Genomic DNA, 22120 nt, shown 5'->3' on the forward strand with positions numbered 1-22120 from the left:
GCGGCAGCTGCATTTGCTGATAGGTTCATGCGAGACGCACATTCATACAACCCGTTTTTCAGTGTATATGTCAAGGGGCCAAGACCCCTGATCAACACAGTGTTATTTTGTCCATTACAGCGCACAGCACAACAGAGGCAGGGACACTTCCTTGGAGATGTTCACACGCTCTAAAGGAGGCCGGAGCCCAGCGCCCTGGGCCCTCATTAGCTGGACCCCTCCTCTTCTTTGGTTACGGTGGCCTCAGAGGCAGCCGTTTCCTCTAATCGATCCGCTGGCTTCTCCTCTTTGTCCTGGGGATAGAGGTCCGGGTACTTCTGCATGTGCTCCTGCGCGGAGTTGGTCTACACAGTCCGACCCCTTGACATCCTCTGCTGCAGTGGAAGCAGGAAAAGCCCACCTTGAACTGTTCCCCACGCGGGCCGCTGGCCATCCCCCCAAGGCACGGGCAGTTCCAGCTGATGTTGTCTCCGTGGGGCAGCATCCGTCCGTGCTCCTCGTACGGATCATTGGGGTCGTCGGCCGCCAGCTCCGCGTTCCTTGGAGTTTCATGGTCTTCTCTGGTTACAAATATGCTTCGATCCTTCCCTTCCTGCTGGCTGTAGGCCGTGGTGCAGCCCGGCGCCCCGACCTCGCGGCGATTGTGGACGTGGCCTCACGCCGTGACCTCTCCGCTACGGGGCGGGTGGCTTTGGAGCGACATTTTTATGGGCACTCAGCAGTACTTTTGTTTGCAGAACATTGCAAAAAACACTGATGAGAAGCTCAGACTTCAGGGAGAGAATGAAGGAGGAGGAAGGTTGACAGAGCTGCCAGGAATTACTGTGGGGAGGAGTTTCTCAGAATGGTATGTCCTGGAACATACACCAAAAGAGTTATCCCTTTTCTATAGTATTTCTGTGACTAAAATAATGGTATAGTAATAATGAAGCTAATATATATCCCCACCAATTCCACATCTTCTGCTCTCTGTCCTTTCTTATCCTTTCTCTAAGTCTTTTTCAGACTGCTACTAGGCATGTTGTCTTTTTGAGAAATTTTCTTGGCTCCTGTTAGATTTCTTTCTTTCAGTTCCATGAGATTCAGCTTTATTTACAAAATGTTGGTTTTATGAGTTCATATTATTCTTTTACTGGCAGCTCTAAAACCCTTTCTCTTGCCAGTAAAGGGAAAAAGGCAAAGAAGAGTTAGGAAGCAACATCTCTGAAGATAAAAAACAGAAATCACTTTCTAGGACATCAAAAGGCAATGAACTGAGAAACACCTAGCCAATTTCCTGAGACAGTGCCGACCTCTTAGCTCTGTTCTAAGGGAAGCCCCTTGCATGGATTCTACAGCTCAGATTTATTAATCCACATAGCTTCCCATCCATCAGATCCCTGTCTTCTTCTTAATTTGTCTTAGCTGAACTAAATGAAAATCAGTCTTTGTTGAACTCAAGTTTGGGAGAGCATCTAGGGAAGTCGGGGCACAAACTTCTGGGGAAAGGCGAAGTCTGGAGGTTAGCTGAGCTCTTGGTTCAGAACAGCTGTAATTTTTCTATTCTTCCTGTATAGATGATTTCCTCTACCCTTTTCTTTTCTATTAAAAGCTTCATTTTAAAAAATATGATAACAGATATCAAATAAAATTACACAACTATCCAAGTAATATTGATATATCATACATCGTCTTTGCTACATACTAAGTACTGTGATAATCACTTTTTATTCACTGTGTTCTTTACTTCTCATAATAATCCTACATACTGAGTATAATTATTCACATATTATATATGAGAAACTTAAGGCTCTAAGAGGTTACATATATATATATATATATATTTTTTTTTTTTTTTTAAATGAAAGCTTCTTTCTTTATTTTTGGCTGTGTTGGGTTTTCGTTTCTGTGCGAGGGCTTTCTCTAGTTGCGGCGAGCGGGGGCCACTCCTCATCGCGGTGCGTGGGTCTCTTACTGTCACGGCCTCTCTTGTTGCGGAGCACAAGCTCCAGACGCACAGGCTCAGTAGCTGTGGCTCACAGGCCTAGTTGCTCCACGGCATGTGGGATCTTCCCAGACCAGGGCTCGAACCCGTGTCGCCTGCATTGGCAGGCAGATTCTCAACCACTGCGCCACCAGGGAAGCCTCAGAGGTTACATATTTAATTCAAGGTCACACAGCAATTAAATGGCAAAGATGGGATTCAAACACAGGGCTGTTTGATTTAGAAGAATATGATTTTAACCACTGATACAATCATACAGTATTCCCTAATGTTCTGATACTTACTTAAATAATTCTGTGATTGTGTCTACAGGGATCCTTGAGTTCCCAGTTTCAGAGCTAAAGATAAAATTAAACAAAGATATACATACTTAACATAATGATTTATTCAATGTCCTTTAAAATATGACAATAGAGGGCTTCCCTGGTGGCGCAGTGGTTGAGAGTCCGCCTGCCGATGCAGGGGACACGGGTTCGTGCCCTGGTCCGGGAAGATCCCACATGCCGCGGAGCGGCTGGGCCCGTGAGCCATGGTCGCTGAGCCTGCGCGTCCAGAGCCTGTGCTCTGCAACGGGAGAGGCCACAACAGTGAGACGCCCGCGTACAGCAAAAAAAAAAAGACAATAGAAATTAAGGATTTGCATATTGCCACTTAATCCCAGATAGTTAAATGACTTATAAAATCAGAGAAAGGGATGAATTAGGTATTGGAACCTAAGTCCCTCATTTCTTTATCCAGCACTCTGCACACTAAACTGTCTTGTCCAAACAAGCTCCAACTCAAATATGTTGCTTCCTAAAACCTTTCATCTCACTTCAGGAATCACCAAGTCTCACTTCAGGAATCACCAAGTCTCATCCCAGTCTATGAACACTCATGTTTGCTGACTGTCATCTGGTTTGGTATAAGAATACAGGCTCCATGGTGTCTACAAAGCCAACTTCTACAGTTACTTAGACCCCAAGCAAAACTGGAAATCTGGGCTTAATTTACAAGATGCTCCTTCAACTCAAAGCAAAATAGAGAACAGGTTCTGCGTCTCCTATCTTTTCGGGCCTTATAAAACTTGACTCACAGGACTGTTGGATGGATTAAATAGGACAACACATGTAAAGCACATCCATTAATCACTGGCATGTAATGTCATGGAGTACACACACACACACACACACACACACACACACACACACACAATGTTATTTCCAAAAAGATAGGTTTAACTCCATTGGTTTAGTGTTATTTTGGTTTTCCCCCAATAGTCAAGGAATAGATTGTTAAGAATGACCAAAGCAGAGGAGAGTAGACAAAAAGTGGGAGTGATTGAATCAGCAAGGTCTCGTCCAATGGGAACTAAATTAGAAGCTGAAAGAGCTCAATTTAGTTCTGACGCTGCCATGCAATGCCTATGTGACTTTTGAAAAAATCGTTTAATTCTCTTTCTAAACATGTATTGAAATAGACTGCTATAATTGTGTGCTACTAGATTATTTCATCCTTGGAATAGATAAACAAGATAGAGAAATAATTATATAATCCAGGGTTTGAAGGAACACTGTGTTCTTAATGCTATTTTGAAAGTGGTTCTTCCAGGGCTGACTGGTGTTTGGGTGTCCACCCCTGAGCTTGAAAACCACTAGCAAGATGCCTTGCAAAAATTTCACCAAATCACCACCTCCCAGCTGGCCCTCTCTGCTGTCATTTCCCAGTGCTGTCAAATAACTTCATTCATTCAAGTTGGACACTGATATGCTTTGAAATCCTTGGGACAAAAGAAAGCAATCTTTTTAGCCGGGGTTTGGTCAGTGGAGAAAAATCTCATGGCAGAGATCTGAAACTCTACAGTTCCTCTCCTTTGTTTCATCATCTAGTCACTGCAAACCCTGGAAATAGGATGAAATTCAGAAAAAGTTGGAAGAGGACAGAAAGGAAAAATTTCCAGGTTAGTAGCAGGGAGAGTATAGTGCAGAACACGTCTGCTGGTCAAGGTAAGAAGTGAACAGGCTGTGAAATAAGAGATTGTTTCCACATCTAACTCCTCCCTGATAGAATTGTGATGGAAAATGCTGCAGTGAAATGTGGGTTGGGATGACCTGTGGAAATGTAATTTAGCCTGCCCACTGCTGTTCACTTAAACAGTCCTGTAACCAGTGCTTGTCTGAATCTTGGTGGCATCATCCCTGACTCTGATTCTTCCAATTTATCATTCTCCCTGTTTCTTGTAATCTTACATTATTTTTTTCTGGCCACTATGAAATTTTAAAAGAGATTTTTATTTTGTTGAGGGGATGAAGGGATTTTTCATTGGAGTGCTTTCTCTGGCTTTTGGCAGGAGATAAATGAGTGCAAGTAAGAATGGGATCAAAAGGAAGGGAAGAGAAACTAAAGGGAACAAGATGTAATTTTTGGTTTTGTTTTGTTTTGAGAGAGCAACAGAAGGGCAGGAGAAATGGATATGGGGTGGGGACCGGGATGAGTAAGGAGGAGAGTCTGGCGTGAACACTTGCTCTCTCACCAGACTGTGAGGGTTTTGAGGTTACCCGCTGGATCTTTTTATTTTTTTTAATTTATTTTTTATACAGCAGGTTCTTATTAGTTATATACTTTATACATATTAGTGTATATATGTCAATCCCGATCTCCCAATTCATCCCCCCACCACCAACTTTCCCTCCTTGGTGTCCATACATTTGTTCTCTACATCTGTGTCTCTATTTCTTCCTTGCAAACCAGTTCATCTATACCATTTTTCTAGATCTCACATATATGTGTTAATCTACGATATTTGTTTTTCTCTTTCTGACTGACTTCACTCTGTATGACAGTCTCTAGGTCCATCCACGTCTCTACAAATGATCCAATTTCATTCCTTTTCATGGCTGAGTAATATTCCATTGTATATATGTACCACATCTTCTTTATCCATTCGTCTGTCGATGGGCATTTAGGTTGCTTCCATGACCTTAGCCACTGGATCTTATTCATCTTTCTAACATACAACAGCTGCCCAGTGCTTGAATTGAGTCAGTAGCCTATCCCTTTTATATCCCCAATTCTCTGGTGACATAGTAGATGGTGGAAAAGAGCATGCGCTTTGTAGTCAGCAGGACTGAATTTGAATTCTGCTCTGTCACTAAGTGATCTCTGCCATTTCTCTGATTCTCATTTTCTTTATCTGAAAAAAATGGGGGTGCTGATGGAAAATAGTTTATAAAGTTGTAGTGAGGATTAAATAAGATAATGCATGTGAGCATCTAGCAGGCACAGTGTTGGCATATGGTAAATGTTCCATGAAAGTAGTTCTTATTATTCTTGCTAATTAGTGATGTGACCCTGGATAAGTCATTTCCTCACTTTAGCATGTGAAGGATGACAATTGTTACATAAAGTGTTGTAAAGATTTAATGAGATAATCCTTGTAAACTACCCAGTAAGTGTCTGTAATATAGTAGTTGCTCATTAAATGTTAGTTCCCTTCCTTATATTCCCAGCTGTCTGTCCCATTCTTTTCTTTCACTTTTCCTCTGAATGTAACCAGTTCTCTAACCAAACTGAATAACTTGTTCTAAGATGTCCTTCAGTGTTTGTCATCACATCTTTGCTCATTTAATTGCATAATCTCTCTTTCTGCATTCCTGTCTCTGTCTATTGCAACCTTGGGCATCTTTTAAGGCTTATCTCAAATACCACCTGCTTCGCTATGTATTACATAAGTAAGCTTCCCAACTAGGTTATCTCTCCTTCCCTAAACACTCCCTTAGCATTCTGTCTTATTTCTTTAGTAGTGCACACCTTCTTCCTCTCTGAATTACAGGCATTTCTGTTCTCCGTATGTGCCACACATCCTCTCCTCAGCTATTGATGGTACAATCACAGGTCTCTTCCCCTTCTCACCCCAAGCACATTTATCCACCAGGGTCCAACTGACTATCTAGGAAACTGTCATCTCTGGAAAGACTGGATTCTTTCTTGCCGAAAGAAGGAAAAGACTCTCTTGTTGAATTCACGTATTGAGTTAAATGCCTCTGATGTGTCCTCATAGTAACCCTAGGACACCCTTTCATAAATCACACCCGGTTTCACTGCAAAATACTGAAATTGTCTGTTTACATGATAATGAATTTTAAGCTCATCAAAGGGAAGTCAGGGCTTGTATTCTATTCATCTTTGTAGCCCTAGTCCCATACACATTGTCTTACCTGCAAACCTTGTTCAGTGCTTGAAAACTGTAAGAGCTCAGTGAAGTTACCCTTAACAATCCGCTCCCACAGTCTATCATAACACACACTAAATATATCTCTGCTGTTTAGTTGAAGGATAAATTTAATTCCTTGCAAAGATAGGAAATTGCTATAATCTGAAACACAAAATAATTATAAGTATGCTCAAAGAAGGGAAAAATACTATTTCACTCGTATTTTTTCTACCTTTGGCTTATATGGTAATCCAACTATTAAATTAGCTGATTATCCACTTTGTGAAATAGCAATGTTCCTGAAAAATTTTCAGATGATAACATTGTAAAATCAAACTATAGTGTAAGTACAGGAAAAACTGTCCTTTCTCTTCAAAGAAAATCACTTGAGTAGCAAGAATTCCTCTGGAAGAGCAAAACAAGAAACGTTCCCTTACTGTGTGTGGGATGTAAATTTTCCCCTTGCGGGTTTTTCTTTCCGTGTAGGTTTTTACACATGGATCTGCTGGAGTGAACCTGTATATACAAGTTGAGGTCATAGAAAGAAACTGATTCCATGTACAGCACCAAACGTTTGCAGATTACAGATATAAGAATTTCAGTGGGGCTTCCCTGGTGGCTCAGTGGTTGACAATCCGCCTGCCAAAGCAGGGGACATGGGTTTGAGCCTGGTCTGGGAAGATGCCGCATGCTGCAGAGCAACTAAGCCTGTACGCCACAACTACTGAGCCTGTGCCCTAGAACCCGTGAGCCACAACTAATGAGCCTGTGGGCCACAAATACTGAAGCTCACATGCTTTGAACCTGTGCTCTGCCACAAGAGAAGCCACCGCAATGAGAAGCCCGCACATCACAACGAAGAGTAGCCCTCACTCGCAACTAGAGAAAGCCCATGTGCAGCAACGAAGACTCAACACAGCCAAAAAAAAAAAAAAAAAAAAAAAAATCAATCAATCAATCAATTTATATAAAAAAAGAATTTCAATGGACAGAAAACAAGAATATAGGAAGATGGCCAAAAGGCCATCATTAATTAAATAATTAAATTAACTACTTTTTTCATTAAGTTAAAAAATGAATAATATTTATTAAACAGTTTCATTTCTTTCTTGTCTTTGCTTTTTTTCTGATTCAGCAAAACAAGCCTCTCATCTATGCCAACTATCTTAAAACAAAGCACAACTTTTGTTAGAAAAGGAAAAATGTGAATGTCTTATCTAGAAGTAATATACAAAAAGTTCATTCACAAAAAAGAGAGACTAAGGCTATCTCCTCTCTCTCTACGTGCACTTTTTTTTACGCTCACTGAACATTTGCTGAAGAGCTGAAAGGAAGAAAATTTTGTGCCATTTTCGCCTTTCCCAGAAGTTGTGCTGTATTTCTTGGAATGAATTTCAGTACTTTCTTTCCGTTTTCAGATGACATATGAACTTTCTCACAAGGTCAGCAGCCAGAGGTGGAGGATTTGTGGGGATACACATTTTGAAGCCAAAGATTCTTGGGAACGAGAAATAACTCAAATACAGATATGGGCTGTTCTCTATACCGTGGAATCCTGAGAAGAGCAGGGCTTAAATACTTAATATGTTGGTGCCAGGAATAAATCAAATGGACAATGGTGCAAAAGTAAAAATGTTCCTGCAACAATTGGAGGTCAGTTGGCAACTTTAACTTGGACTTCTCGGCCTTCCATTTGGTCTTCATATTGTGCTTTGTACCTAAACTCACCCCTTCGAGGGCCAGGCACAGTTCCTCTGGCTGAGATTTTTCCTGTGTGTGCTCAAGGAGAAGTGAAAAAACGGACTCACTGCTCCTCGTGCCAGCGTGTCTTTCTGTTGCACAAAAAGAAAGCAACCACATGGACTGCCATGAAGAGATTTGGCAAACCTGGCTTGTAGGGTTGATTTCCATATGGTGTGAGATTAGAATTAATTATTCAAACGAGGGCAGTTAAAGAACCCTCAGGCATTTTGAATGTTCTGGGGAAAAAAAAAAAGCTCAAGAAAGATAAAGATACTGGAACATTTCAGTGAATATCTAAATAAATTTATACAGGTCCTGGCATATAACTTATTATTTAAACTATCTAATCTAGGACTTAAATGATACTTTAAAGAAAAAATTCCCACTAGTGACATGCACAAAAATTGATTAAAAAAATAGAATACATGCATACAAAAGAAGCAATTCTTAGTACTCTTCAAAGAGGATTAGGATAAAAAGTATGCAAACAACTGAGCAAGTCTATAATAAAAATCCATAATAAATGCATGTAAATACAAAGTATAGTCTAAAATATTATCTTGATAAAGAGAATATAGTTTATCTTTACAAAGTTCTTATGGGGACGCTTGGAACTGTCAACTGACTTGTCCAAAAAGATGTCATGGCTTGGATGCCTTGGGTTTTACCTGACTTCAAACAGTTCTCTGTGTGCCTGTTTATATGTGAGTGTAGATATAATTTGTATTGGATTATATATCATTTATATTAGATTATAAGTATCTAAAAAGTGAAGATTATGTATTTTAACATACATAATATCTGTATTCTAATATAACACATGATGCATTGCTTGGCAAGTAGTAAGCACTTAATAATTATTTGCTAGATAGAATTTATAAAAACAAGTTAACATATTACTGACAAGGCAGTTTCTAAGCACAATAATGATAATTCATTCACTTGCTAATTTTTCTACAAGACTTTTTTCTTTCACACACACACACTGTATTTTATTTTTACAAGAGATAAATAAACTGACACCAAGCATTGTAAATGGATGACCACAAGAAAAGCAGCAATGATTGCAATCACCAAACATGAAACACACTCATACTACGTCATAATATTGACATTTAGTCCAGTAATCCTCCACTGTAACAGCTCCTTTGCTTTGCAGTGAAAATTGATTTCTACAAGACTTTTAAACTGCTACTTACTTTATTCCAGATACTGTTTTTTTTTTAATTTTCTCTTGTTAACTTTTTTTAAAAAATTTTTATTGGAGTATAGTTGATTTACAATATTGTGTTAGTTTCAGGTGTACAGCAAAGTGAATCAGTTATACATATATCCACTCTTTTTTTTGTTTGTTTAGATTCTTTTCCCATATAGGCCCTTACAGAGTATTGAGTAGAGTTTCCTGTGCTATACAGCGGGTTCTTATTAGTTACCTATTTTATACATGATAGTAGTGTGTATATGTCAGTCCCAATCTCCCAGTTTATCCCTCACCCACTTATCCCCTCATAACCATAAGCTTTTCTACATCCGTGACTCGGCTTCTGTTTTGTAAATAAGTTCATTTGTACCCTTTGTTTAGATTCCACATATAAGCGATATCATATGATATTTGCCTTTCTGCGCAGATACTGTATTAATTGGAATTCATATCTGTCCTCAAGAAAATTATAGTCTATAGAGAGGATGATATATAAACAAATAATTATAAATACTGTGAGAAAGTCTTAGTTATGTAAAAAGCTTTGTGCTGTAGAAAATAGTCTTAATAAGGTGGTAATTCTAGTTAATGTAAATGGGCCAAACTCACCAATTAACATACAGACTGTTAAAATAGATTTTTAAAAAGAAGTCTAATAATATGTGTTCTCTCAGAGAGAGACACATTTAAAAAAAAAATATATATATATATATATATATATATTATGAAGGAAAAGTACAGTGAGTTGAGAAAGTACGTGACAGAGGATCCAGACTTAGTTTAGAGGGTTAGGAAAAAATTTCTTGAAGAAGAATATTTGATCTGCAATTTGAGGTAAAAAAAGAGTTAAGTGTATAAAGGGGGTAGTAAGAACAGGAAGAGAAAGAGTCTTACAGGCTCAAGGAACAATAGCTATATAAGTTGTAAGGTGGAATTAGGCTTTGTGGTTTTTTAATTTTTTTTTTTTGTGGTACGCGGGCCTCTCACTGGTGTGGCCTCTCCCGCTGCGGAGCACAGGCTCTGGATGCGCAGGCTCAGCGGCCATGGCTCACGGGCCCAGCCGCTCCACAGCGTGTGGGATCTGCCCGGACCGGGGCACGAACCTGTGTCCCCTGCATCGGCAGGCAGACTCTCAACCACTGCGCCACCAGGGAAGCCCAGGCTTTGTGTTTTTAAAGGCACAAGATCTTAAGTGTTCTCATTACACACACACACACACACACACACGCACACCACACAAAAGGTAGCTATGTGAGGTGATAAGTGAGTTAATTAACTTGACTATCATAATCACTTCACACATTATATACCTTAAAAAATCATATTGTATAACCTAAATATATACAATTTTTATTTGTCAATCGTACCTCAATAAAACTGAAAAAAAAAAAAAAGACATAAGACCAGGTTGGGGAATTAGGCAGGACCATGTGAAAATGCCAAAGATCTAACTTCTTTGAACCTTAAAGGTAATTGAAAACCATTGAAAAAGTTTAAGAAGGAGAAGAGTGATATAATTATATTGTGTTTAAAAAAAATGAGTTTGGCTGCAGTGAAGAGAACAGATAGGAAAGAGGTAAGAGTTAACACAGGGAGATCAATTTGGGGGGCCATTGTCGTAGTCCATGTGCTAGAGTGATGGGAGCTTAAACCAAGACGATGTTGAAAAGGAAGAAAGGAAGAGGGATATGAAAGTCGTTTCGAAGGTGATGTTGAAATAATGAATGCAGAGGTAAAGGTGTGGTGTCAGAGACGGTTCCTTTGCTTCTGCTTTGCACAACCGGTGCTAATTTACAGCAGTTCGTAGTTTGTGGGAGAAATCAAAATGGATATGGTGAGTTGAGGTGCTTTCGTGATATCTAGGTAGAAATATAGAGAAAGTGGTTGGTGTTCAGTGTCTGATTTGAACTGGAAATACAAATCTGAGGGTCATCAGCCCATGCAAATAAATGGTTACATTTATTTTTCAAAATAAATGAAAATACACCTTTTCCTAAACAGGTTCCCACCTGTCTTCCTCCACAGAAGGAACAGTTTGGTACTCAGGGATGGATGAAGGGGATGAGTCCTTAGGGGTAAGTTACTGTGATTTCCTTTTGCTTACTATTTTTCAACTCCTTTACCAGGAACAATAATAAGCCAAATAATGATAGTAATAATAATAAAACCAAACAATATATTGCACAATCTCAACAAAATTGAGTTATATATAGTGAATTTAAACCAAATAAGCTCACTGGGATGATTTGCTCAGAGTAGGCAATCAATATGCATTTGTTGTTTGACCAAGTCACACGGGAAATATTGCTAAATCACTTTTATAATGATGGCTTATAATTGAGTTTGTTGTAAGAACCATGACTATGACCATAACTACTTCTACACTCTCCTTTAAGAAGACAAGAGAAAGCCTTTCCCAATCTGGAGGGGATGACTTTGGCTACCATAGTTCAGTGACAACATAACCTCCGACACAAAGTTTCAGTCTGTCACTTAGCCTTTGGTAGGCCATGGGACTTCACAGCTAATATAATTTGGCTAACACAAAGTGTTTTATAAGACAGGCAACGTGGAAAGAACTCGGTAATTTTGCCAAAGTTTTTAACCACTCACCTTCCCAAATACTGCCTCAGTCAAATTAATTTACAAAGATCTTGTATTTTTCGTGTCTTTTTCCATCCCCTCTCTAGGGCCCAAGGACTTGGCAAGAACCTTAGCTCTAATAGCCCCATGGGATCAGGCTGAACAGTCATCTAGAAGGACCAGAAAAAGACACCAAGTTCAAATTATTATCAAGGAAAGGAAGTCAAGGGGTAAAACCAGAGGGACAATATATTATACCTTGGGTCCTAGGGTAGAGTTTAGGGATGTGTAGACAGGAAATGTGGCCAGAAATTAAGAGATCAGTAATAGGTCTCCTAACCTAGTGCAAGGAGACAAGAATATGGAAAAAGGTCCAGAATGTAGTTGTGAATAAGCAAGGGTGTAGGAGTTTCTTTTATTGGGGCTGGGAGGATGGGGGCATTTAAAAGCTCAGGATCATCTCAGACACCTGGGTCCTTTTGCATCACACCCCTCCTTTCTTTTGGATTGCTCCCCTCTCCCTTTGCCTACCTAAATCCTTTCTATTTTCCGTGGACCAGCTCAGGTCCTATATCTTGTGTAACCATTGATACAATATTTAATTGGCCTGAGAACTAGTGGGCAAAAATCTACTTGGGTAAAAATCTATTTCCTAATAAAAATGCCAAGTCATAGTAGTATGTTTGTTTTAGGAGGTAGATGTTGCCATTTTTATGTGTCTTAAAGAATTTTGCCCACTTTTCCCCAGAACTTTCAGTGAGTTTTTCTCTTCTTTTGCTACTGAAAAATTGCTATTTTCAGGAAATAATTACTGAAGATGTTTTAGTACATTAAATTTAATGCATCATATATTTATTGTGGGTTAGGAAGCATGTTTTACTTACATTGCTTCATACACTTTTTAAGAAAAATAATATCTATTATTTATGAAGTCCAAAATATATTCCAGATATTTCACCTTTTTTATTTCTAATTTTCATAAAACCCTTCCAGATATGCATGTTATCTCCATTTGGGGTTTAGAAAGGCTAATTTGCTCAGAGGTTGAACCAGTAAATGTTGAGGCTGAGATCAGAGCTCAGGTTTGAGTTCTCTCCTCTACTCCAGGCTGTCTTGGAATATTTGTCAACTTGATTAATCTGAATTCTTGATTACATAGTTTATGTCCCTCATCTCCTAGAACTTCTGTGGCCATCTCCAGAGCCAGCCTTCACAGGAGCCAGAGAGAGAGAGACCCACATTTTGTGCCTCCTCATTTCAAATGAGAAAAACTTCAGTTTCTTTCTTTCTTTCTTTCTTTCTTTTTGGTTTTCTTCTTTCTTTTATGCCTTCAGTATTCTTTGTCCTTTTACTTGTTCAGAAACACTCATTTATTTTTAAAAATAAGTTTTCAATCCTACTTCCCACCTCCCTGATGTATTCTTCTATCAGTAAATGCCTGGTCTAATCTGAAAAATTTCCAAAGGCTCTTTAGGTAAGTAGCTAAATTCCAAAAAGTTAATTTGTTCAGCTGGGGCTGCTAATTTGTGTGGCCTTCCTCTGGGGGGTGGGGGAACATACATACAGTTTCTTAGAGTAGAAAACCAATAGATTCCAGCAAATTTGTTCTTGGAAGAAACCAAGCTAATCTGTATGCCCCAGACAGCTCTGAGTCTTCTGATGGTCATGGTCATATGCTCGTACATTATCAGGTCATCAGAGACATGGTGGTAGAAAGAAACTATTGAAAACAGGTTTGGGGATGTATCCCAGGGATCAAAACTATGTACTGAGTTCTCAGTGTGTGCTACATGCTTTGTAAAGATGTATATATATAATATATCATATATAAGAAATATATAAAAAATATTATATCTATATAATATATAATAAATTATGGCAGTAGGAAGTGATCAGTGCTGTATTATTCAGGGCCTGTACCGTGTGCTAGGGGAGCCCAGAGAGACCCATTTGACTGGGGCCCTTGATGACTTGATGAGGGGCCACCAACAGGGAAGGTGCGGTGGGCATTCTAGGTAAAATGAACAGCTAGTGCATAGCACAAGCCAGGGAAAGAAAGGAAAAACAAAGAAAGTTTGTGAAGTGCGTGATGTCTGCTTACTCTGGAATATTTCTCAAGTATGATAATCAGTGCTTGCTCTGTGTCAAGTCCTTAACTTGTGCTATTTCATTTAATCTTCAGCTAGGAAGTTAGTTCTGTTATTATTCCCATTTTACATTGTAGAAACTGGGGCACAGAGAAATCAGTAACCTTGAGAAAGTCCATGCTGTTATTACACCGTTAATAAGTAGTAGAATCAGGCTGTCTGCCTCCAGAGGCTGTGCGCTTAACCCCATGTTATACTCCCTCCTACCAGGCCCTTCCAAGTGTTTGTTGAACTAGAATTAATATTAGTGTGGTTCCTGCTATGGGTGTGGTTCCTTCTATATTTTAATAGCACTTCACAAAATCTCCTGAGGAGAAACAAAAAGGAGCAGAGCCCAAAGGAAATGAAAACCCTTAAAGGTGGAAGAGAGAGAGCTGAAAACAGACTCAATCCTGGATTTAGTTATAGGTCTGAATACCGTGGTGGACAGGAAGTGGTAAAGGTTACATCCTTAGTTAACACTAGAAGGGCAGTGAGTGCCAAAAAACATGGAAGGCAAGATTCAGACAAAACGTGTCTCCTTCACGGGGATTAATGTGCCAACTTTTATAAAAGGAAGATAAAGGATCCTACTAGGGTTCAGGTAATTTGTTTTTTTTCTGTCATGTGCAGCTTGTATGACTGTCAGCTGCCTTTAGGAACTTCATATATTCTTGGCTTTATTATTCACAGAGGCGATCTACGTGGATCTGAGGCAATAAGCACATGTTGGAGCCTTGGATTCCAAGGGCTTTGAGCGAGCAGATTTGCGAGAAAAGAGTGAAAAGGAAACAAGGAGGAGGATGTTTATTTTTCATAAAGAAGCCCTGCCCTCACTTCCTGAACTCAGACCACTCTAGACTTTTTTCCATTTTGCACAATGTTTGCAACACGGAATAAATTTATTAAAACCAAACAAACTAGGCATTGAATTTTGGCATTGAGACTCAGACAGAAATAGAATCAGCTGCTTTTGAGTCGAGTCTAATGATTGATTTACAAACCAGTGGTAGATTAAGGCTGTGCTGGAATGAACTGAACCAAAGTTATTTTCATTCTGAGGGGACGATAGGGAGGCAATATGTCTGTCCTGGCGCCCAGGACAGGAACTAGTTAGTCAGTCGGTTCTGCCCTCCTTTTCCTTCAATTTTCAAAACTGAAAATGTTAGTTCAAGGAACCCTTACAATCACTTTTCCCACCACCTTATTTTATTTTATTTTTTTTTTGCGGTATGCGGGCCTCTCACTGTTGTGGCCTCTCCCGTTGCGGAGCACAGGCTCCGGACACGCAGGCTCAGCGGCCATGGCTCACGGGCCCAGCCGCTCCGCGGCATGTGGGATCTTCCTGGACTGGGGCACGAACCCGTGTCCCCTGCATCGACAGGTGGACACTCAACCACTGCGCCACCAGGGAAGCCCTCCCACCACCTTATTTTGCGTGGTGGAAACTGGGACTCAGAGAAGTAAGATGTCTTCCCCTTCTGAGCATGGGATCAAACAATACATCACACAGTTACCAGACAGTACCTACAAAGGGGGATTTTCCGTTTTGGCTCTTCTGGGTTGAAAACCCAATGTGGGAACAATTCAGTTTGCACACAGGTGAGCACACATTCTGAGTCAACTTTTTATTAATTGATAGACTCTGCGTTTAAGGATTCTCCTGTTTTCTCCCCTCTACTTCTCAGCCATTCGAGGCTGCCTTTTATGGTGCATCTGGACAAGGGTGTGTGCGTGTTTGCGCAGGACTAGTTCACTGGAGTTTCTTAGTCCGGGCCAAAGTCAATGTGTATTTTTATATCTCAGAATGCTTTCCATTCTTCATCTCATTTTATCCCGACTGTATACTTGTGAGGAGATAGAAAGTTACGATGAACTCCATTTTACATGCAGGGAAAATGAGACCGAGAGATGTTCTCAAGATGACATGCTGAATTTAATGGGCAAGTCCAGATTCAGACCCAAATGTCTCCTCTCTCACCTCAGTTTTCCTAACAGCAGGCCTCTCTCCCACCATTCCCTCCCATTAATATGAATTAGAAAAGTGTCTGATAAAGGAAGACTGGAAGGTACGTATGCTCCTATGCTCATTTTCACAAAAGATGCTTCTGGTTAATTTGTCCAATATGTTGGGCTAATTTTAAAGAGTGTTTGGATTCCTAAGAGTCACTTCTTTTTTGGACTTTGTTATCGTAAAATTTAACTTTCCATGTCTACACTAAAAGAGACAGATCCTTTCACATGCTTCTTTGTGGACAATCCATGCCCAACCCTTCTAGTGGAAAATCATTTTACTGTGACAGATGATAAAAGACTAGATGTCTTAAAAACAAAACCCATGACAGTCTTTTAAGAGCTGAGCAGAGGAGTAACTCTGATGGAAGGCACAGCTGCTTGGAGAGGTGACTTTTTCCTTAACGAGATTCCTATTCCCTTGGAGTTTCTTCCCTTTCATACAACTGTGACCACTTCGATCAGATCTTAAAGTCTCGATCTCTCCATAGGAAGAAAAAAAAATGAAACCTTTTATTTTGTTGGATTTTTGAGTATCTGTTTATTTAAGGATAAACTGAAACATGGTCAAGAATTTGTGGAGGTGCATGAGAAATTAATATTGGCTTCACAAATGAAACAGCCTTTGCTGTGGTTTGGGTTCTATTCCATTTTTGGTGACTAAGAGCTGTAACTATTATATGGTCTGTTCTAAATGCATCCCTTTTAAGATCTTGCTTAATGATTATCACAGCTTTCCTCGTTCATTCTTTACTTATCTAGCAACCAAATCCTTTTAAGTTTATTCTTAAAATTTTATCTCTTCTTGGAACTTGAGAAAGTTGTGTTTAAAATCGGATGTCTTGAAAACTATGTGAAAATTGTGTTTGTGACTTTTCGGAAATGGCTTTTGCTAAGATACTAAAATGTAACCAGAATCACACAATTAGAAAATGGTGACTTTCTCCCTGAGGAAACGCTGATGAACTTGAATATTTTGTAATTTAGCAAATTGGAAAATGAGACAGTGGAAGGAGAAATAGAGGGTCATAAGTTGATGACAATTCTAAAACTGTCACCCTTAGTAAGTTGCCATTTTAAGACCTGGTCTAGCTTCCATAATTATATCCAGCCTTAACCTCACTGACTGCCATCCTTTTCCAAATACTAGCTGGCCCCAACACAGCAATAGTTCTCTGACCCTTTAGCCCTTGCCTTACAAATCAACATCCCATCATTGGCGAATACCATTCTTGCATTTCACAATCATGTAAATACCTTACCACAAACCACCTGCCTGCCCACAAACACCTAACATTTCCACTTACTGACTGACTTAGCCTCTTCCCCTCTCCAGCCCTGGTATATTACTAGTGGTGTGAAGGGAAAAGAGCAGGTGGAGTGAGCAGAATGAGTCAATCCAAGTAATTATTTCCCATTTTCTTTCTGTGGCATGTTTGTTTGCCTAAGTGCAGTGGAGTGCCCTCTGGGACCAGTAAGATTCTCATGATCATGGTGATAAAAGTGGAGAGTGCAGGACCAGGCCAGAACTTTCAATATACTGTTCAGTATGTATCTGCTTCCTCCTGGATACTTCGTTCCCTGACTATGCCCCTTTGTGCTATGCCCTCCTACTAACTCAACCTGCCTCAACATCTCCCCCATGTCATCACCCGGAGCAACATCCTAGGAAGAGGTAAAGATAGAGGGAGAAGTAGAGACAGAGACCATGAATTGTAGGAAAGTCATGAAGGATGGACATCAGGGTTGGTAATTATTAACAAGAAAGTGAACATACTAGAGGGAATGAGGAGCAGGAAGTGGAGACAGGAAGGTAAGGCACCATTGACTCTGAACATAAGGGAAAAGATATTTAATAAGTGATATGATAGTGTTTATGAAATTGAGTTGGTATAAATAAGCATTATGGTCAGAATTGAGAATTAAATCTAATGTTAGTTTTTGCTCACTCACAAATTACTATTCAAGTCTTCGCTTTCCCTTTGTTGAGTATACATCATCATCATCTTTAAAATATTTGAATACTTACTGAGTACATTAGAAATTCAGACCATGTTGGAAGGAGTCATTGAAAGGACATTGACCTGTGACCTGGACCTGGGCACCTGGAGGCTCCTCACCCACTCCCCTGTCCTTAGAAGGTACGTTCTGCCCACTGTTCTCATAGCTGGAGCCATTTCAAGGACACGGCCTTGAGAGAGTAACGTGTTGTTGAGGCCATCTGGACAGTATACATGACTGAACCCTGTTAAGATCTCTGTATAAACTTTTAAGATTCTGGTGGGCAGGTGCAGAGATCTACTAGTCTCTCGGCCACCCTAAACAAGCCTTGGATGAAGTTTCCTTGCTGATTAAAACTGCCACCTGCTGACCTGGAGTGCTCTCTTTCTTCTGTCTCTCCTTGCTCTTAGTGTGCAGGGGCCAATTTTAGGTTTCACCTGGGGAGCTCTCAAGTTTGAGAACCAACAGACCAAATTCCCAGTCAACTTCATATTTGTCCTCTACTGGGAAACCAGATGGCTGGGGATGGGAAGGGGTGAAGTCAACATATGGGGTCTAGTCTGTTTCCTGAAACATCTTCGCTGCGTGGGAGACACAATAAATGCTTGATGAAAGGATGGATGGGTGAATGACTGTGAGAACAAGTCACTGGAAGCCTGCTCTAACCCTTCTTCTGAAGATAACATAAGCAAACATTCACCCCCAATCCCAATTCAGTGAAGTAGCTATATATTTTATTTGATAAAACAAATTTATTATTTCCTCATTCTTTTGCATAGCATTGGTACAATGATTATGGTAGCCTGAAAGAAGATACTGTGGTGAGCAGATCACCCCCAACTTCTTTAGATCAGAAGCACTCTTCCCGTATGTCTGAGTCCATTCAGGCTGCAATAACAAAATACCACAGACTGAGTGGCTTATAAACAACAGAAATGTATATCTCATGGTTCTTGAGGCTGGAAGTCTGAGACCAGGGTGCCAATATGGTTGAGTGAGGGTCCTCTTCTGGGTGGCAAACTTCTAATTGTATCCTCACGTAGTGGAAGGGGAAGGAAACTCTCTGGGATCTCTTATAAAGGCACTAATCCTATTCACAAGGGTTCCACTCTCCTGACCTAATCACCTCCCAAAGAGCCCATCTCCTAATACCTAATCACATTGGGTGTTGGAATTTAATATATGAATCCTGGGGTCACACAAACACTCAGACTATAGCAGCCCAGCTGCTGGGTGTGTTGACAGATGACAGTTCTCAGCAGAATTCCCACTCACTAACTTCAAACCCAGAGATTGTCCTCTGCTAAGGAGAGTCACCTTGCCCACAATCACACCCTTTCCTGTGTGTGGCTTGCATCAGATGATCAACATCAGGGTATAAAGGCCCCACCCCCATTCTCCAATTTGGGATAATTCTGCAAGGACATTTCAGCACCAAACAGCCCCATGGGATGATCTGGATATTGTGTGACTATATCACATCCCAGCTTTTCCTTCTGCCCAATCCTACTTTCTTCATTTCCTCACAGGTCCTAAGAACACCCCCCAATAAACTTTCTGCAAGGAAATTCAGTCTCAGAGTCTTCTTTCTGGGAAACATGACCTGTAACACTACACTTTAAATTAATTAATTGATTTATTTGTTTATTTTTGGCTGTGTTGGGTCTTCATTGCTGCGCGCGGGCTTTCTCTAATTGCGGAGAGCAGGGGCTACTCTTTGTTGTGGTGCGCGGGCTTCTCACTGAGGTGGCTTCTCTTGCTGTGGAGCACGGGCTCGATGTGCATGGGCTTCAGTAGTTGTGGCACACGGGCTCCGTAGTTGTGGCTCACGGGATCTAGAGTGCAGGCTCATAAGTTGTGGTGCAGAGGCTTAGTTGCTCCCCAGGATGTGGGATCTTCCTGGACCAGGGCTTGAACCATGTCCCCTGCATTGGCAGGAGGATTCTTAACCACTGTGCCACCAGGTAAGTCCAACACTACATATTTGTTAATTTTTAAATTCTTCACTACAGCTGGAATTAGGTCAAATCTCATCTATTTTTTCTTCCTCAAGCCCAGGTTAAAACCATGTTACTGTATTAAGACTAGTAGGTCTAATGTAAAAATTGAATCCTGCTATTAAGACTTAGTGCAACTGTTTGGACAATGACACATTAAAGTCTGGATTCCACACAATTTTTCAGAACCTATAGATGTAGCTTAACCCCCTCATCCTTCACTCTCCCTTACCTTCTGCTCCTAGAGTCACTCAGATATTTCACTGTGAAGCGCACAGAAACAATGACCTCTGGTTGCAGAATGGAAAGAAAAAGAATGACACCCTGGCCTATCTTGGAAATGATTTGAATGAGGGTGAATCTCATGCTTGTTTACAAAGGTATGACTTTAAAATTCATCTGTTTCTTTGATTTCTTGAGTACCGTTTCTTCAAAGGTTCAAAACTCAAAAGAAGTTTTAAACATCCTTCTTTTTCTATTCTTAGGTCTCTGCATGTAAAAGTGCTGTAATTAGGAGCATGCGTCAGATATATCCCACTTCCTGTTCTATTTTCCTTGCTTAGGAAACCAGATCCTTCCAGAAAGGTGAAATAAATAGGACTGGTTCCAAACTCAATTGTGAAGTAAAGTTTGTCCATGATGAGCCTCTCCCCTTTTGTGGTAGACTCTGTCCCTTTGTTGTTCCTCTTCCCCAACTCCGGGGCTCCTCAGCCCACTGCCAGCCTCCCATCCATCCCTCTCCACAGCACCCCCTTCTCCTTTATCCAGCTTTCTCTGTCCTAAAGTTCTCTGAATCAGTCTGATGGCTTCCATGCTGCCTGTTGTCACTACAACTGAAACTTCCCTGTTCTATAGCTCATCACCCAAGGCCAAATTTTCTCTCTTAGGAGGCAACTTTGCCTGACATCCTTGTAGTTGATTAGTAAGTATTTAAATGAATGAATGAATATATGAATAAATGAACTGTTCTCTAATAATGCACCACTTGGTACCCATCTTATCCCTCCACACCCAAGGTATACGTGTATTAATAAGGGTCTGATGAAGACAGTATGCCTTCCTTTGTAGCATGACCAAACTAGGTGAGTTGGGAGAGAAATCTCATGACAGGTGAGTGTGAGAGGATTGTATTAACCATATGTTTCTGATGCTTTGACATCTGGGGCCTTGCTGACCCTGGAGAGATTGCTCCTCCCAGAGCTAGCCAATTCTAGAGGTAGTAAACAACTCATCTGCTAGAGTTTCTTTCACATGCAAATTAACAAGTCCATATTCTGTACCCATACCACCTCCTTTACTGAACTCTCACAAGGCTCTTACACTCTGGGACAAAATCCATTTGCCCTAATAACACCAGGGCCATGTTCAGGGCAAGCTTCTATGGCCCAGAGTCTGCTGAAATTATTCAAACCAGCCAATCCTGCTTACCCTGCCTTGACTGTTCCTTCCCACAAAAGCCACAATGAAGACTCTTGCCCATATTTCCTCCTTGTTTCTTCTGTCTCCTGACCAACGCTGGTGTTTCCCCATGTGGCCCTTTGTGACATGGCATGTGCCCTCCTCTTGGGAACTGTGAGTAACAAACTATCTTTTCAATGGCAATCATCTCCTGATCTGTTGGCTTCACCATACATGGATAATAATAAAGCCTACATTCAAAAAAATTATTTCAAAGAAGGAGGGGGTGTAGCTCAGTGGTAGAGCACATGCTTAGCATACATGAGGCCATGGGTTCAACTCCCAGACCCTCCATGTTTGATTGATTAACAAAAACACAAAACTTTAAAAGTTATCTCAACTACTTCTCCTGAAGGAAGACTTTCCTTTGCCATAAGTTCTGACAATTGGAGAAATGACCATTACCCAGAGAAGACAGGGTAGCATTAAACCAAAAAATAAAAGTAATGAAAAACTTACTTAATATGTATTATCACTCTGGGATTTCAAAAACTCCTATGAATTATTATTGTATTATCTTCAGTGAACTGAAGTTCTAAGATAGAAAGTGTTTTTTCCAAGGTCACAAAGCCACAGGCACAGAAGAGGTGAGACTCAAATACAAACTTTCCTGGCATTGCTCTGACTCATGCCCTCCTCCCACTTCTGCCTTCTGTTGTAGTCTTCCAAACCTTCTAATAGATTTTAAAAAGTTCTATTGTATAACATCTCCACTTCCTTCATCCTCTAAGGGAAAAAGTATGGCAGTCTTGCCAGCTAGGACCAATAAATGACTCCACAATGAAAAATAGCTGTGATATATCTAGATATTTCAACAATAAT

At 40.3% G+C, this 22120-nt stretch overlaps 1 pseudogene; it reads right to left on the minus strand.

Annotated features, from left to right (window-relative positions):
- Positions 1–206: 206 nt before the first annotated feature.
- Positions 207–2907, minus strand: LOC137202670 (mitochondrial intermembrane space import and assembly protein 40 pseudogene; annotated as a pseudogene).
- Between the last annotated feature and the right edge of the window lie 19213 nt (positions 2908–22120).

Source organism: Pseudorca crassidens, chromosome 11 (assembly GCF_039906515.1).
Source record: "Pseudorca crassidens isolate mPseCra1 chromosome 11, mPseCra1.hap1, whole genome shotgun sequence".
Classification (NCBI taxonomy): domain Eukaryota; kingdom Metazoa; phylum Chordata; class Mammalia; order Artiodactyla; family Delphinidae; genus Pseudorca; species Pseudorca crassidens.